The sequence below is a fragment of the Gymnoscopelus microlampas genome (genome assembly GCF_963454915.1).
Source record: "Gymnoscopelus microlampas genome assembly, chromosome: 7".
Classification (NCBI taxonomy): domain Eukaryota; kingdom Metazoa; phylum Chordata; class Actinopteri; order Myctophiformes; family Myctophidae; genus Gymnoscopelus; species Gymnoscopelus microlampas.
The window spans coordinates 3,038,972-3,057,189 of NC_139944.1; the positions used below are offsets into that span (position 1 = coordinate 3,038,972).

General features: G+C 38.3%; 1 long non-coding RNA gene across 1 annotated transcript; it reads right to left on the minus strand.

Moving 5' to 3' along the window:
* Positions 1–4,904: 4,904 nt before the first annotated feature.
* On the minus strand, positions 4,905–8,885 carry LOC311048845. Its single transcript, XR_014601124.1, has 5 exons — positions 8,763–8,885; positions 6,878–6,926; positions 6,364–6,411; positions 5,920–6,058; positions 4,905–5,271 (listed from the first exon to the last, which is right to left on the minus strand). It is a non-coding gene; the product is annotated as an uncharacterized lncRNA (long non-coding RNA).
* Between the last annotated feature and the right edge of the window lie 9,333 nt (positions 8,886–18,218).

Here is an 18,218-nt window from a genome sequence, read left to right on the forward strand (position 1 = left end):
ATAGCAGATCTACAAGCTCACAACGCCTCATAAGCTTGTAGATGTAATTTAATGCATAAATATATTATTCAAATGTTGTATTTACAGTGGACTGCTTCAGGACATCTGACAATTGGCTCTGTCACCGACAGCATTTTTATCGGATCATGCTATAATTTATCAACGCCGGGTTCATGCATATGTAGTGGAAGCAGTGAGTTGGGATTGAACCCGAAGTTTCCACTCGCCAACCCAACGCGTTACCAGTCATGCCAATAAGACTGAGCCCGATAGTTAGGTCTTTTGCACCCCACTTCTCGCTAATTTGAGTGTGGGGGCTACACATAGAACCAGCGCAGCTGTTCCTCCTAACAGCCGCTCGCCCCAAAATAACAGATCTGCAAGCTATCAACACGGCATGTCGCAGTGTGTTTGTTGTATGTATGTCTGTTTTTTTGGGGAGGCGTCGCCCGTTATGCGCCGTTATATATATATATCTATATATCTATATATATCTGTATCTATATATATAGATATATAGATATATATATATAGATATATATATATATATTCCTAAACTTTCCTAAAGTAAATTCCCCCCATTGGTGCTAAAAGCTGTCAATCAATGCAGGGGGACGCCCCCTCTATCCTCTGAAATTCTTTGAAACCACCAACGATGGCCGCCGTGTTCATTTAAGATCATTGAAATGTCACCTTAAAATGCATTTTAATACATTACAGAATGTACCTAAACAAATGTAAGTGTCCAATAAATATAAAGGTAATTTAGATAAAGGTCCGACTTTATCTTTGTATATATACAAAAATCTGTATATATATATATATATATATATATGTATGCAAAGGGTGTTTAAACTATAGTAGGACAGCACTACGTAGTTGACGTAGGCTTTACGTAGGCTTCGTCCAGGAGTCCTTTACGTGCATGCTGTCTCACGAATGTAGTTTTAGCACAGACGTAGCGGAACCTACGACAATGGTGTCTCCTGAAGCCAATTTAGATGAGACGTTGGGCACACACAGCTGCTACTAACGAAGATAGTGCGCAGCGGGGTTGCTACTGCGCAGCTGCGTGGAGGCTCCTACGCAGCTTCTAGGCTACGCAGGAGCTCAAATTCGTTTGGGAAACGCGGCCAATGACAACCTCTTTGATCCCATTAATTTCAATTCTATGTTTTTATAGACATTTCTGCAGGCTTTGTATAATGTAGTGGTTCTACAAGCAAGCACATCAGTGCAGGTGGTTTCAGTTACTTCTCTGAAACAAGAGTTACAAGGTCTTATACATTTATTGTGAAAAAATTAATTGATGTGAAAAATGAGAAATTTACTTTTACTTTTACTTAAGTATTTGACTTAAGTGTTTTTAAAAGCATGTACTCTTGATTACTTAAGTACATTTGAAAGCAAGTACTTTTTTACTCTTACTCGAGTAACATTTTGACTGAGCTACTTTTACTTGTAGTGGAGTAAATTTAACCAGGGAGTATCTGTACTCTTACTCAAGTACTGGGGTCGAGTACTCGTCTGTACATTACAAATATAAGTATTATTCATTTGGTTTCCCTTCCCTGTCATTCATCCTCATCGTTGTCATTGTCACACTGACCTGGACGTGACTGCCACTGATGTGCATGCGACTGATCCTATTGGGGCTCTGTTTTCTCCAGTAGATCATCTGCTGCTGATAGTCAAAGTCCAGAGCCACTGCACTGCCCAAGTCCTGTCACACCACAGCAGTTGTGTTAGTCTCAGACAGGAATACATTCCAGCATGTCAAAAGCAGTGTGTGTAGAATCAACACATTCTCACTCCCAACTAGTCACTTAATGAAGAACCGTCAGTAGCCCCTAAACGTCCGATTATGAAGGTCCTGGTTCCCCTAAAAGTCCGATTTTGCAGTCCTGGTTATTTCTCCCTAACGCCCTAAAAAGTCCAAACGGGACTATGTCGTTTGCGCATGCGCAAATGAACGTTCAACATAGTGCGGTGGGTGTGGTGGATTGCTCCATTTACAACGCTAACGTCCAGGTCATAAACGATCAGATTTCAAATATGAAGTGCTTAACTAAAGGCCACGGATGTTATAATTGTGTACGTTCCAGCTTGAGTACCCATATCTTCCGTATTGTTCAATAAAAAGCCTTTTAATCCGATCGACGGCCATTTTCTCCGTCTTTTCATCAGCTTTCAACTATGCGATCCTATCGGTCGGGAGGTGTATTGCACATTATAACTCTATGCGAAAATGGCCGACGATCGGATTAAAATGCTTTTTATCCAACAATACGGAAGATATGGGTACTCATGCTGAAACGTCGGCATGTATAACATCCTGGGCATTTAGGTAAGCACTTCATATTTGAAATCTGAACGTTTGTGTAGACGTTACAGTTGTAAATTGAGCAATTCATCACACCAGGTTGAAGAATGTCCATGACCGTCATCTTTCAGGCCTACCGCTGATAACCATTAGCACATTGGTTCTCAAAGTGGGGTCCGGGGACCCCCAGGGGTACTTGAGGGGGTTCCAGGGGGTCCCCAGCTAAATGATGGACAGGGACCAAATGGACCCTTATGGGTCTGTAACTCTGAGAGTGTACAAATGTAACCAAATGGACCCTAACAGGTCCATTTGGTTCCATTTGTACACTCTCAGAGTTAAATTAACATTGATTTTACAATATGAATGTGGGTCCCAGAGACCTACATGCCATTAAATGGGGGTCCGTAGCCTAATGCATGTCAAACTGGGGGTCCTTGAAATTAAAATGGTTGAAATCACTGCTAGAGAGCCGTAAAAATCTTCTCTTATGGGGGTCCCTGGCTTATCTTTTGAAATGGGGGTCCGCGGTCTAATAAGTGTCTATTTGGGGGTCCTTGGCACGAAAAAGTTTGAGAACCATTGCATTAGCACATGAAGTCAATTCATTGTTTAATTTCAAATAAGTTTAATTTCACTTATACCACTTCATTCTGTTGATGTTTCTATTTTACTGCTACAGCAATTCATCACAAGGCTTTTTCTTTACTATTTAGCATAAATATAGTCCTGGTTATTTCTCCCTGGTTATTTGCCCCCCCCCTCCCCCTTTTTTGTACATACTTTTTATTTTATTTTGATCATGTTTTGTTTTGTATATATTTCATTATTTTCTCATGACCTTTTTTGTACATAATGGTATTTTTTTTTTTTCCCTCTGTATTCTCATGTTGATTTTTGAACTGTTTGGTTGCTACTATATATGTCTATGAAATTAATTCAAGGACCCCAATGGAAACAAGCCCGCAAGGACTTTTTTGGCCGGACCTTTTAGACAAAAGCATTATAAATGTAACTGTGTTGTTTTACATTCTTTTGCCTAATAAAAATTTCAATCAATCAATTCAATCAATCAATCCCTAACGCCCTAAAAAGTCCAAACGGGACTATGTGGTTTGCGCATGTGCAAAGGAACGTTCAACATGGTGTGGTGGGTGTGGTGGGGATTGCTCCATTTACAACGCTAACGTCCAGGTCATAAACGATCAGATTTCAAATATGAAGTGCTTAACTAAAGGCCATGGATGTTAAAATGGTGTACGTTCCAGCTTGAGTACCCATATCTTCAGTATTGTTCAATAAAAAGCCTTTTAATCCGATCGACGGCCATTTTCTCCGTCTTTTCATCAGCTTTCAACTATGCGATCCTATCGGTTGGGAGGTGTATTGCACATTATAACTCTATACGAAAATGGCAGCCAATCGGATTAAAATGCTTTTTATTGAACAACACGGAATATACCCAGCTGACACGCGACGTCAGTACAACGTTGTCCCAACGTTGTACTCCAACGTTGGATGACCGTTGGATTTTGGTTGTAAATGAAAGTTTGTCTGACGTCATAACCCAACGTTGGTTAGACGTCATAACCCAACGTTGGTTAGACGTCATAACCCAACGTTGTTTAGACGTCATAACCTGACGTTGGTTTGACATCCTAAACTAACATTGATGTAACGTCAATCTCTGATGTTATGTAGACGTTGATTAAAGGTTGGACTCCCAACGTTGGATACCAGTTGTATTTTTGTTGTAAATGAAAGTTTGTCTGACGTCATAACCTGACGTTGGTTTAACGTCAATCTCTGATGTTATGTAGACGTTGATTAAAGGTTAGACTCCCAACGTTGGATACAAGTTGTATTTTAGTTGTAAATGAAAGTTTGTCTGACGTCATAGCCTAACGTTGGTTAGACGTCTTAACCCGACGTTGGTTTGACATCTTAAACTAACGTTGATTTAACGTCAATCTCTGATGTTATGTAGACGTTGATTAAAGGTTAGACTCCCAACGTTGGATACAAGTTGTATTTTAGTTGTAAATGAAAGTTTGTCTGACGTCATAACCTAACGTTTGTCTGACGTCATAAACTGACGTTGGTTTGACATCTTAAACTAACGTTGATTTAACGTCAATCTCTGATGTTATGTAGACGTTGATTAAAGGTTAGACTCCCAACGTTGGATACAAGTTGTATTTTAGCTGAAAATTTATATCGGGTTGACGTCATAGTACAACATTGGCTCAACGTTAGAGTACAATCAAAATATGACATATTTCTAACGTTGTAATCACGTTGTATTTTAGTTGAGAATAAAATGTCAATCCAACATTAGCAGGACGTCAACCTCCAGAGTTACCTTGTCACGTAGATATCTTGTCACAACAAGATATCAACGTTAAAATAACGTCCTGTGCCCACTGAGTGGGCGGTGGGAACAGGACATCTTCCAGACGTCATTTTGACGTCGATATCTCATCATCACGACGTCAGACAACCAACAACAAATTACATCTTGTTTCAGTGTCAAGTTTACCAAGGTGAAAATACAATATCAGACAATATTATTTGACAAAGTTTAATAAAACAACATTATTAAATATTTTTTAAACTTGTAATTGGCACATTTGAATAGGTAGTATAAACAAACAGAAATTACAAGTCATATTGTTGTCCAAACAGTTACAGGTTTGGTGAATAGGTTCAGAGCCCAAAGTGCCTTTGTAGGAAAATGATTCCATTTGTGAAACTTTAAAATAACTAAACAGTACAAATCAATAAAAACAATGAAGTGCATTCTTTGAGGCATGTCTATAACATATGCACCAAGGGCAAAAACGTTAAAAAGAGAGAGAAATAACACTGAGCTCCCGTAAATCACTTGGAGAGTCTTCTCTGCATCATTCTGTTTAATTTGTTGAGGGTTGCATTCTTCTTTAGTTCCCCTAAAGATAAATGACAGAAATAAGCTATTTTAATAACTCTAACTTGATTTTTACATTATGAAACATCTTTAATGACTGACAGATATCTGTTCAAAAGTTTGGAATCAGTGAGAAATTATGATTTTTAAATTAACTGAGTTTGCAGATATGAGTACTGTCTCTGATGGAAGGGCCATCACAATTGCTTGATCTAAATCCTATGTTGGGAACAGCTATACCGTAAGGTTCATGAGAAGTTTTATACAAACCAGTCTCAAAGTACGGCAAATTCTACTGAAAATATGGGGTGAAATTTGACCTGGATATCTAGAGAATATGACATCTAGAATGCCTAAGGTCTTTAAAGATATTGCTGTACTTGGTGGATTATTTAATGAACAGAAATGTTGAAGAATATAAGTTATTATTATTATTATTACCCTTATTATTATTATTACCCTTATTATTACCCTTATTATTATTATTATTATCATCAGTGTCTTGGCTGTACTTACTTAATTTTCACAGTGATTCCAAACTCTTGAATTTAGGCATAACTGCCAACGTATATAAAAATAATCAACATTTTGTAGCACTCCTTTTTGAATTTGAAAGATAACGGAAAGGTCAAGGAAAAGTTACATTGGGCAATTAAAATGTTTAACTTACCATATGCAACGTCAAAAAGACACAGGCCCCGGGGACTTATTCTTGCCATGATGTCAACAAAGGTTGTACTGGAGTGTCAATTCATGTGACATGAGGAACGGCATCATTCTTCTGGGTGCATTATCCAATGAATTACCTCCTGAGTATGGTAAAAGTCACAGGAAGGAAAATGCCATATTAAGTGGACAGCTAAGATATTATTCTATCGTTACACCTCTTAAGGTCTTTAAACACCAGGGACATGACGAATAAATTATACAAATACTTCTTTAGAATATATTGATGCTATCGCATCAAAACTATTCATATACTGTAGATGATGCCTCATTTTTATAGCCGTTAACCTGATGCCTTTAATAGCGGTGAAAAATCAAACTTGTTTTAAATCAAAATTATGTTGCTTTATTGTCAAATAATAGTGAAGTTCAGTGTGGAGGTACTTACCCGATGTATTCTACTTGAGAGGACCTTCCACCTCTTGATGTACCACATCTAGCATGAAAATAAGAAATACACAACACATTATGAATGAAAAATATACTTGACGCAAGATAGAGACTTCTCACAATGGCCTCATGCCGTGGCACAACTACTTCAGAGAAAACCCAAGAAGAAATTGTATTGTGAACCCAGTATGGTGAATTATATCGAATCGTTGGTTGAGTGAAACTTCACATCCCTACCCTTTCAATATTAACGCTATAAGACTGCTTTTACATTACACTGCTGACTGTAGACTAATGTTTACTAGTTTATCTGTGCCTGTTATGTTTAACTGTGTCAAAAAACTATCATCAGGATGCCCACAGCCCTGTGGGAATTTATAACTCAATTCAAAATGTTCCAGGAAAGTCACTACCGTGGGAAACCTGAATCATCTAATTCAATATATATTTTTAAATTACAACCAATTTAAAGCATATTACCCCTCAAATTAACGCCCTGATATTATACTTACTTCGGACTTGGTGGAGGCTCACCAAGTCTTGATCACAGGTGTTTGGAAGCTGAAGTAGCACACGCACACGCACACGCACACACACACACACACACACACACACACACACACACACACACACACACACACACACACACACAAAAAACAGATTAGATAGGCTACCTCTGCCTTCCGAAACATCTGTGGACATTTAAATTCAATATGGGCTGGAACAGCGTCGAAAACGACAGCTACAGTACAGCTACTTCATTATCAGCTACTGTATATCAAGTATCGGTTATGGCAAAATACTAACTGTTCTTCACTCTGTTTGGGCCATTCAACTGTACAGGACTTACTTCAATATTTCAACTTAAGATGGCTTACCAATAGATCTTCAATATAGTGTTTACATTCCTCAGAAATGAAAAAAACTTTGAGAAAACGTTGTATTATAGTTGCTTAACAGCACAAATTAAAACCAACAAAATATCAACGTCTAATGGCGTTAGAATTTAACGTTGTGTAGACGTTAACGTCATAACGTTAAGAAGACATTGGGCTTTCGTCTCAATACCCGACAACAGAATGTCGGTATTCTTTGTCAATTTGACGTTAGCATGATACGTTGAACAGATGTTGGGCATTGGTTACTTACCAACACAACTTAAAACCAACAAAAATCAACATTTAATGATGTTAGAACTTAACATTGTGTGGACGTTAGCATAACGACGTTAAGCAGATGTTGGGTTTTGGTTACAATACCCGACAACAGCAGGTCAGTATTCTACGTCAATAAGACGTTAGCATGATATGTTGAACAGATGTTGGGTATTGGTTACTTACCAACACAACTTAAATCCAACAAAAAAACAACGTTTAATGTTGTTAGAATTTGACATTGTGTGAACGTCAGCATAATGACGCTAAGCAGACGTTGGGTTTTGGTTACAATACCTGACAACAGCATGTCAGTATTCTATGTTAATATGACGTTAGCATGATATGTTGAACAGACGTTGGGTATTGGTTACTTACCAACACAACTTAAAAACAACAAAAAAATTACGCTTAATGATGTTAGAATTTAACATTGTGTGGTTGTTAGCATAATGACGTTAAGCAGACGTTGGTTTTTGGTTACAATACCTGACAACAGCATGTCAGTATTCTATGTTAATATGACGTCAGCATGATACATTGAACAGACGTTGGGGATTGGTTACTTACCAATCAATCTTCAACATAGTGTTTACATTCCTCTATTATGTTTATTTTTTTTTAGGTGGGCTTTACTGTTAGGCTTGGCCAATATTAGACTGAAAATAATGTCTTACAAGCTAATATAATCAAAACTATGATACCTACACAAGGCTATTCAAATGCAACCAACCCTTATGCCTGATTTTTAGTTACACTGCACTGTCTCACACAAAAATCAGGCTGTGAGGCATGTGAGCTTTACCCTTCAATAACACACATTCCCAACTGAAAACATGAATCATGCATGAACAACAGAACTTCACCTAAAATAAGACATTAGCTTTAAAAGCTGCAATTCAAATGTTTAACTCAGCAGCACCAAGCCAGTGAAGCCACCAACACAAAGCAATGGGGATCAGTCCATCTAGTTAATGCAGTATAGCCTCTTTCTAGTTCCCACTGTTTTGCCACAAAAGGCAGGTACTGTAATCATTTTGGGCAAAGGATTTACTCAAACAATGCTGCCAGTTTCAAAAACATGCAAAGAAAAGGAAAAGAAAAAGAAAACAACAAAGCATGACTGATTTGCAATATGAAGAAATCACCTCACTCGGTCATAAACAGAATGTAGAACTTTATTTTAAAAACAAACAGTCAAATATTTCATTTCAAGTTAGAAGGAAATTAATTATGAACTCACCTGTGCAAAAGATTGTGATTCTAGAAGTCCTGGGATGGTCAAAAAAACATCTCCATGCACAAACAAGTATCTCTTCCTGTCTTCTCTCCCTCCAAATTCAAACTGCAGGCTCCTGCAGCAGTTACTGTTGCCCCGCCCAGTCTGGTGTTATACAACTGTGGTCCCACCCACAAGTCCAATGATTCGTCCAATGAAAGAGCAGAACGTTGCTATACTGCTCAGTGATTTGAGGAGACATTTGACAATCCAGTTTGAAATGTATTATTATGACAACATCCATACAACGTTGCAGTCTAACATCATTAGACATAGATATTTGGTTGGTTTTAGGTTGTGTTGGTAACTAATCAATAACCAACGTCTGTTCAACGTATTATCCCAACGTCAGGTTGACGTCAAATACTGACATGCTGTTGTCGGATATTTGACCAAACCTCAATGTCTGCCCAATGTTATTATGTTAAATGTCAGTTTACATTGTATGTGTCATATGGCATTATGCTGTAGGCCTAATGCAAAAAGTGAAATATTTCCCTCAATCATTTATTTGATTAGCAATTAATATAATGCAAAAATAAAGAACTGCAACAGCTATGAAACATGAACAATGGTGAAAATCAGTACATTTACTCAAGTACTGTACTTAGCATTGTATTTTTTAAATTCACTTGTGTGTTTCTATCTTTTGATACTTTATTATTTTACTCCACTACATATCAGGGCAAACAATTATTTTACTTTTTGTGATTGATTGATTACTTTATTAGTCAGAAATGTAAACAGCATGAGGTACAGTCATGCATTTAGGCTGAAAGGGTAACAAAAAAAGTGTCTGTCTGTCTGTCTGTCTGTCTGTCTGTCTGTCTGTCTGTCTGTCTGTCTGTCTGTCTGTCCATCTGTCCGCCCTTCCGTCGACCCAGTAGTACATACATAGTGGTGTGGATGATAAATGGTGTCACAGTCACACACTCTTGCTCCATATGTCACAACTAAGGAAGACCCTGGTTTTGAGGTAGGCCGGTGTCTATGCATTGTAATGTATTGATGCATTTCTTTTCATATGGGTTTATTATTTAGGGCAGCATAGGTTACTGGTTAGATAATCAGAAGGTCCCCGGTTTGCCTCAAAGGCCCTGGACGGGGCGAAGTGTCCTGAGCAAGACACTGTAGGGGTGGACCCCTACAGTCCACCCACCCCAAGCGCTCAACATAAAACATTTGAGCAGCCATAAGCTGAAACTGAATTTGCCCTCTGGAACTAAGGAAGGTCTCCTGAAGCAAACTAAGGGCAAATTATTGACGATAAAGAGTTGACATGGCTGTCTACCTACCTCACTGTCGGTCGCATTCCTTTAAGATGCAGCTGGCTGATCACCGACAACTAACATCTGCTAAAGCGGAAGGCAAAAGGTATAACTGGCCTTAACCATGTTGCCTACTTCTAAATCCACACTGGCAAAGAAACCTGTAGCTAATCAGTCTCATATACAGCCACAGGTTCACTATAGGTGGGATGCTGGCATGTGCCCCAGGAGCAACTTGATGGTATTTGTCTGAAAGTCAAATTCAGTTATCTGGAAAAGGCTGAGGGTTATAGAACTGCACAAACACCTTTCTGGGCCATGGGGTGGCCCTGTAGCTCATCTGGAAGAATATAGTTGAACCACAGATGAAACAGCTACCAATTGCTCTGGTTGGACTATTGCAGGTTAAACAGATGCTAGATCATTACTCTATGTCACAACCTTCAGTACTTATTGTCCATATTCTACAGCCAGACTATGTTGGATTTTGTTTAAGTAACAGCCACATTAACCCAGCTAAATATCTACATCTAATGAGGTTTGAATGTTGAGGAGATCTTTTCATTATGAAGTTTAGCAGACATTGGGTTTTGGTCACAATACCCGACAATAGCATGTCAGTATTCTACATCAACACGATGTTGGCATAATACGTTGAACAGACGTTGATTATTGGTCAGTTACCAACACAACCTAAAACCAACCAAATATCAACGTCTAATGATGTTAGACTGCAACGTTGTGTGGACGTTGTCATAATAACGTTGGGCAGACACTGAGGTTTGGTCAAAAATCTGACAAAAGCATGTCAGTATTCGACGTCAACCTGACGTTGGGATAATACGTTGAACAAACGTTGGTTAATGGTTAGTTACCAACACAACCTAAAACCAACCAAATATCTACGTCTGATGATGTTAGACTGCAACGTTGTGTGGATGTTATCATAATAACATTGGGCAGACATTGAGGTTTGGTCAAATATCCGACAACAGCATGTCAGTATTCAACGTCAAACTGACGTTGAGATAATACGTTGGACAGACGTTGGTTATTGGTTAGTTACCAACACAACCTAAAACCAACCAAATATCAACGTCTGATGATGTTAGACTGCAATGTTGTGTGGACGTTCTCATAATAACGTTGGGCAGACATTTAGGTTTGGTCAAGAATCCGACAACAGCATGTCAGTATTCGACGTCAACATGACGTTGGGATATTACGTTGAATAGACGTTGGTTATTGGTCAGTTACCAACACAACCTAAAACCAACCAAATATCAACGTCTAATGATGTTAGACTGCAACGTTGTGTGGACGTTGTCATAATAACGTTGGGCAGACACTGAGGTTTGGTCAAGAATCCGACAACAGCATGTCAGTATTCGACGTCAACATGACGTTGGGATATTACGTTGAATAGACGTTGGTTATTGGTCAGTTACCAACACAACCTAAAACCAACCAAATATTAACGTCTGATGATGTTAGACTGCAACGTTGTGTGGACGTTGTCATAATAACGTTGGGCAGACATTGAGGTTTGGTCAAGAATCCGACAACAGCATGTCAGTATTCGACGTCAACATGACGTTGGGATATTACGTTGAATAGACGTTGGTTATTGGTCAGTTACCAACACAACCTAAAACCAACCAAATATCAACGTCTAATGATGTTAGACTGCAACGTTGTGTGGACGTTGTCATAATAACGTTGGGCAGACACTGAGGTTTGGTCAAGAATCCGACAACAGCATGTCAGTATTCGACGTCAACATGACGTTGGGATATTACGTTGAATAGACGTTGGTTATTGGTCAGTTACCAACACAACCTAAAACCAACCAAATATCAACGTCTAATGATGTTAGACTGCAACGTTGTGTGGACGTTGTCATAATAACGTTGGGCAGACATTGAGGTTTGGTCAAGAATCCGACAACAGTATGTCAGTATTCGACGTCAACATGACGTTGGGATATTACATTGAATAGACGTTGGTTATTGGTCAGTTACCAACACAACCTAAAACCAACCAAATATCAACGTCAATTGACGTCAAATTAATACGTTGATACAACGTTGGAAGTTGACGTTGGTCCAACGTTGGATTTTGGTTAGCTGACGTCACGACCTAAATCCAACCAAAAATCAACGTCAACGGACGTCGCGTGCCAGCTGGGTACGGGTATTTTTGAGGGATCGTACATAATTTTAACGTCCGTGGCCATGGGGTAAGCACTTTATAGTTGAAATCTAGACGTTTATGTAGATGTACGGGCCGTAAATGGAAAAAGTGCAAACATCAGGTTGAAGTGTCATGATATGAAATCTATCTATCTACATTGGACTGACACAACGTGAGCTAAGAGACGTGGTTTAAATGCAACATAACACACATCACCACCCAAACAAACCTGGAAATATTCTGTGCATTTTCATATTTTGTTGATCATTTTTCGATAAGTGTTTGTTGAGAACGAGAGATTTGTTTAACTTTTCCAACCCCGTGACGTCACGTCAGATTACTTCCGCATTCCGCGTGTTCGTACTCATGTCTCTGTCAGTGTCAATAAAGATCTGACAAAACAAATGTTTTATGATCTATCTAAACGTTCAAATGTTTTAAAAAGGTGCTGACCCTATGGCCACGGATGTTACAATTATGTGCGGGCCCTTAAAAGTACCCGTATCTTCCGTATTGTTTAATAAAAAGCATTTTAATCTGATTGGTGGCCATTTTATCAGAGAGTTGTAATGTTGCGTGAGTGCAGTACACCTTTCAACCCATAGGGTCAGGTGAAAACATATGGAGAAAATGGCCAGCAATTGGATTAAAAGGCTTTTTATTGAACATTACAAAAGATAAAGGTACTTTTGAGAACCCATACATGATTTTAACATCTGTGGCCATGAGTTAATCATTTTATATTTAAAGTGTGAAGAGTTATGTTGATGTACAAGCTGTAAATGCAGAAGTGCAAACACCAGGTTAAAGTTTCGCCATGACTGCCATAATGTATTATGGTTTCCAAATGCTATACTGCCACCTAGCAGGGCGGAATTTTGATACCATAGTGCACTTGGTGATACAAGCGCGAAATTTGGCACAGGTGACCTTCATATGACCCTAATTGATAATCAACCTCTGGCCACGCGGAATTCCTAAGATTTCAAGATGGCCACCACCAGTTTTCAAAATGGCTGCAACTGGGCCAATGTGTTGGACTATATCGCTTTGCTGGGGCTTATTTTAATATAAGAGAATATTTTCTGGAGGTATTCCTACCAAGTAAGATAAAAAATAACATTAGGTTCCAATATGGCGGCATATTTTCCAATATGGCTGCCGATAAATTGCAGAAATGTGCATCTGCTTATGGTTTATCCACATGAGCTGGTAGTACATGTATTTGTATTAATTATCATACACAGAATCCATTTATGGAACATTTGAAAGTGATTTATTAGCTTGGTAAAGCTTAGTGCTTACTTTTTGTTTTGTTATTAAGTCATTATAAACACATTCTCATTTACAATGGTGGCTGGGCAAGTGACAGGCCAGTGTACTAGCAACTGCAACCACAGAGGGGTGTGCAGATAAGTCCAAACTTAAAGCATTTTCAGTGTCCAGAACATGCTTTTTTACATCCACATCTTGTCAGCTTCTGGCATAATTTGGCAAACAGGACTGCACAAGAGTGACTGGCCCCATATATGTTCAGTTTGGAATGCACTTCACTTGCATTCACTTCCTTGTAGGAACTACTTCTATGAAGTTCTATCGTACATGAGTACTATGAACTCCTCAATGACTTGCATATGTTTATCATTTATTGCAACAGGTGTTGAACCTAATTTGGAGAAGTTGTTTGCCATGCTGACCTTTTTCCCTTTCCATGGAAGGACGAAACTGTGTGGCATCCCCTGAATGCATGAAAGAAGCAAAGACCTGATGACTGTGATTCAATAGCTGATGCAATTTCATGAACGGGATCCATCTGAGATCCTTCCCTCCTTCCAAAGGCAATCCACAGCTAATTCAAGCCAAGTCTTTGAACAAGTGAAACTGTTATGTCAACAATGTCAGTATCTGAGGCAGAGCTGCTGAGGATAGCATCTGACACATCATGATTCGCAGCTCAGATACTGACATTGTTGTCATAGCAGTTGCACTTGTTCATATTAAGTAAGTCTGAGACTTATTGTCAGTATCAGCTGAGAACGCAGGGGTCTTATAGACCCCCTGGTATTGCTGAGGTGGAGCGCCACACTCACTGTACCTACTCATACACTGATCCTGATCGAACCCATGACCATGTGATCCGAAGGTGAAAGCTCTACCGACTGAGCTACCCAGACACAAAGACTTGGCTTGAAAAAGCTGTCGAAGGACCTCAGATGGATCCCCCTTCATGAAAATGCATCAGCTATTGGATCAAAGTCATCAGGTCTTTGCTTCTTTCATGCGTTCAGCAGATGCCATACAGTTTTGTCCTTCCATGGAAAGAGAAAAAGGTCAGCACCTTTTTGAGAAAATATCCCTATATATATCTAAGTTTTTGTATTTATTGGTGAACATATTGAAAAGTCTGTTGCCCTAGGTCTTTAAAAAGCTACCAAATCACTTTAAAATGTGCTATAAATTGATTCTGTGTATGGTAATTAATAAAAAAATACATGTGCTACAAGCTCATGTGAATGTACATTTATGCAATTTATCGGCAGCCATATTGGAAAATATGCCGCCATATTGGAACCTAATATATATTTTTTTATCTTACTTGGTAGAAATACCTTCAGAACATATTCTCCTATATTAAAATAAGGGGAAAATCAAAGATTTACAGCCCCAGCAAAGTGATATAGTCCAAAATGTTGGCCCAGTTGCAGCCATTTTGAAAACTGGTGGTGGCCATCTTGAAATCTTAGGATTTTTGCGTGGCCAGAGGTTGACTATCAATTAGGGTCATATGAAGGACATCTGTGCCAAATTTCGCGCTTGTATCACCAAGTGCACTATCGTGTATTGAAAACGGCAAAATTCCGCCCTGCTAACCGGACATAAAACAGATCAAATAATTAAAATCTTTTTTTATTGTTTTTTAACACCCTCCCTCACTAATTGGATGACGCTGAGTCGAATCGTGGGTTACATCAATAGTCTACAATTTTTCAATTAGAAGTTATAGATTTTTGAAATATAAAGTTAAGCTTTTCTCACATTTTTCAAAAAAAAATGTTTTTTAATTTAAAAACACATTTTCAGACTCAGAAAAGGACGTTGAATTGAATGGGATAGGTCTCGATTTTTTTAACTTTTGGGAAAGTGGTTTAAACAAGCGTTAAATTGTCATAAACGTGAGGCTTTTTTCACAAAAATATTTTTTTTATTTTTTAATTTTTTCGACCCTTCCAACCGCTTACTGAGATGATTTAGAGTCGAATGGTAGGTTACATCAATAGTCTAGAATTCTTTAATAAGAAGTTATCGATTTTTGAAATAGTTCAAGGTTTAGCTTTTCTCACATTTTTTTTTAAATATTTTTTTTTTATATTAAAAAACACCTTTTCAGACTCAAAAAAGGACGCTGAATCGAATGGGATAGGTCTCGATTTTTGTAAACTTTGGGAAAGTGGTTTTGTCAAACATTGATTTGTACGTGCGGTATCGAGCACCTAATCTGTGATAAATCAATGGAGATATTTTTTAAAAATCTGAAACTTCTCTCCATCCATGTTGAGAGTAAGCCGGATTTATTGGAACCAATCCTGATTTTTTCTGACACTGATAAGTTCAAAAGTTCACCGAAAAGACTGCAAAGGTCGACGCGGCCGAAACAATTGCATTTGTTTTAATATCTCAAATACGATAAGGACTTATAGTCCAATGTTTGGATATGTTGTTCAACTTGCCAAGACGCACGCATGGATATCTTGTTTGTCCCTAACCGACATTTTTACCAATTTCTGAATTTGGCTCTCAGTATGGGTGAACGTTCTACGACTCCATGTAACTTATGTCATTGTCAGAAGCAAACGTTAGAAGTGTCGTAGCGGGACAAACAAGACATCCATACGTGCGTCTCGGCGAGCTGTACAACATATCCGAACGACGGATTCTAAAACGTATCGTTAAGGAGATATGTCGTGTTATTTTGCGAAATAAGTTGAGATTAGTCCCCAGCCATTTAAGGAGAACGGTAAGGCCGTGTGCGAGAAGAGTTATACGAGCACGTTCGGGGTGGCGCGCTGATGCATATACTGGTGTCCGATTTTGTTTTTACTATTTTTGAACAGTTTTTCGCTATTATCTCAGCCACTAGGGGGCGAAAACACAATCGGACAACGGATTCCGTATCTGTTAATCAGCCCAAACGCGCCAATATAAGTTTCCTCACACGAGGACATGTGGTTGCGAAAGCTAGGGTTACGCGCTTTCTCGATTAACTTGGCCGCTAGGGGGCGAAAACACGATCGGACAATGGATTATTTATCAGCTCTTCAGCGCGAACGCGCCAATATAAGTTTCCTCTCACACGGACATGTGGTTGCGAAAGCTAGGGTTACGTGCTTTGTTGATTAACTTGGCCACTAGGGGGCGAGAACACGATCGGACAATGGATTATTTATCAGCTCTTCAGCACGAACGCGCCAATATAAATTTCCTCTCACACAGACATGTGGTTCTGAAAATTAGGGTTACGGTCCTTCTAGAATAACTTGGCCACTAGGGGGCGCCGAATCGGACAATGGATTATTTATCAGCTCTTCAGCTCAAACGCGCCAATATAACTTTCCTCACACATGTTATTATTATTATTATTATTATTATTATTACCCTTATTATTATTATTACCCTTATTATTATTATTATTATTATTATTATTATTATTATTATTCCAGTGTGTTACTGCTCTATACATTACATTATTATTCCAGTGTGTTACTGCTCTACATTCAATTATTACCCTTATTATTATTATTATTATTACCCTTATTATTTCAGTGTGTTACTGCTCTATAATTACATTATTATTATTATTATTATTATTATGATTATTATTACCCTTATTATTATTATTATTATTATTGGAATACAATACACACGGGGTGCCTTAAATATTATAAAATGAATTACAAAAGCGATATCAGCGTTGCATCATTTCGTTTAAAGTACTGAGAATTGGGAAATACTCCAGTAAAGTAAAAATACCTCAAAATTGTACTTAAGTACAGTACTTGAGTAAATGTACTTAGTTACTTTACACCAACGCCCTATAGAACCACAAACAGCAATTATTTGATCTGTTTTAATGTTGTAATGTTTATGTCCGGTGGCAGTATAGCACTTGGAAACCATAATACATTATGGCAGTCATGGCGAAACTTTAACCTGGTGTTTGCACTTCTGCATTTACAGCCTGCACATCAACATAAATCTTCACACTTTAAATATAAAATTATTAACTCATGGCCACAGATGTTAAAATCATGTATGGGTTCTCAAAAGTACCTCTATCTTTTGTAATGTTCAATAAAAAGCCTTTTAATCCAATTGCTGGCCATTTTTTCCATATGTTTTCACCTGACCCTATGGGTTGAAAGGTGTACTGCACGCACGCAACATTACAACTCTCTGATAAAATGGCCACCAATCAGATTAAAATGCTTTTTATTAAACAATACGGAAGATACGGGTACTTTTAAGGGCCCGTACATAATTGTAACATCCGTGGCCATAGGGTCAGCACCTTTTTAAAACATTTGAACGTTTAGATAGATCATAAAACATTTGTTTTGTCAGATCTTTATTGACACTGACAGAGACATGAGTACGAACACGCGGAATGCGGAAGTAATCTGACGTGACGTCACGGGGTTGGAAAAGTTAAACAAATCTCTCGTTCTCAACAAACACTTATCGAAAAATGATCAACAAAATATGAAAATGCACAGAATATTTCCAGGTTTGTTTGGGTGGTGATGTGTGTTATGTTGCATTTAAACCACGTCTCTTAGCTCACGTTGTGTCAGTCCAATGTAGATAGATAGATTTCATATCATGACACTTCAACCTGATGTTTGCACTTTTTCCATTTACGGCCCGTACATCTACATAAACGTCCAGATTTCAACTATAAAGT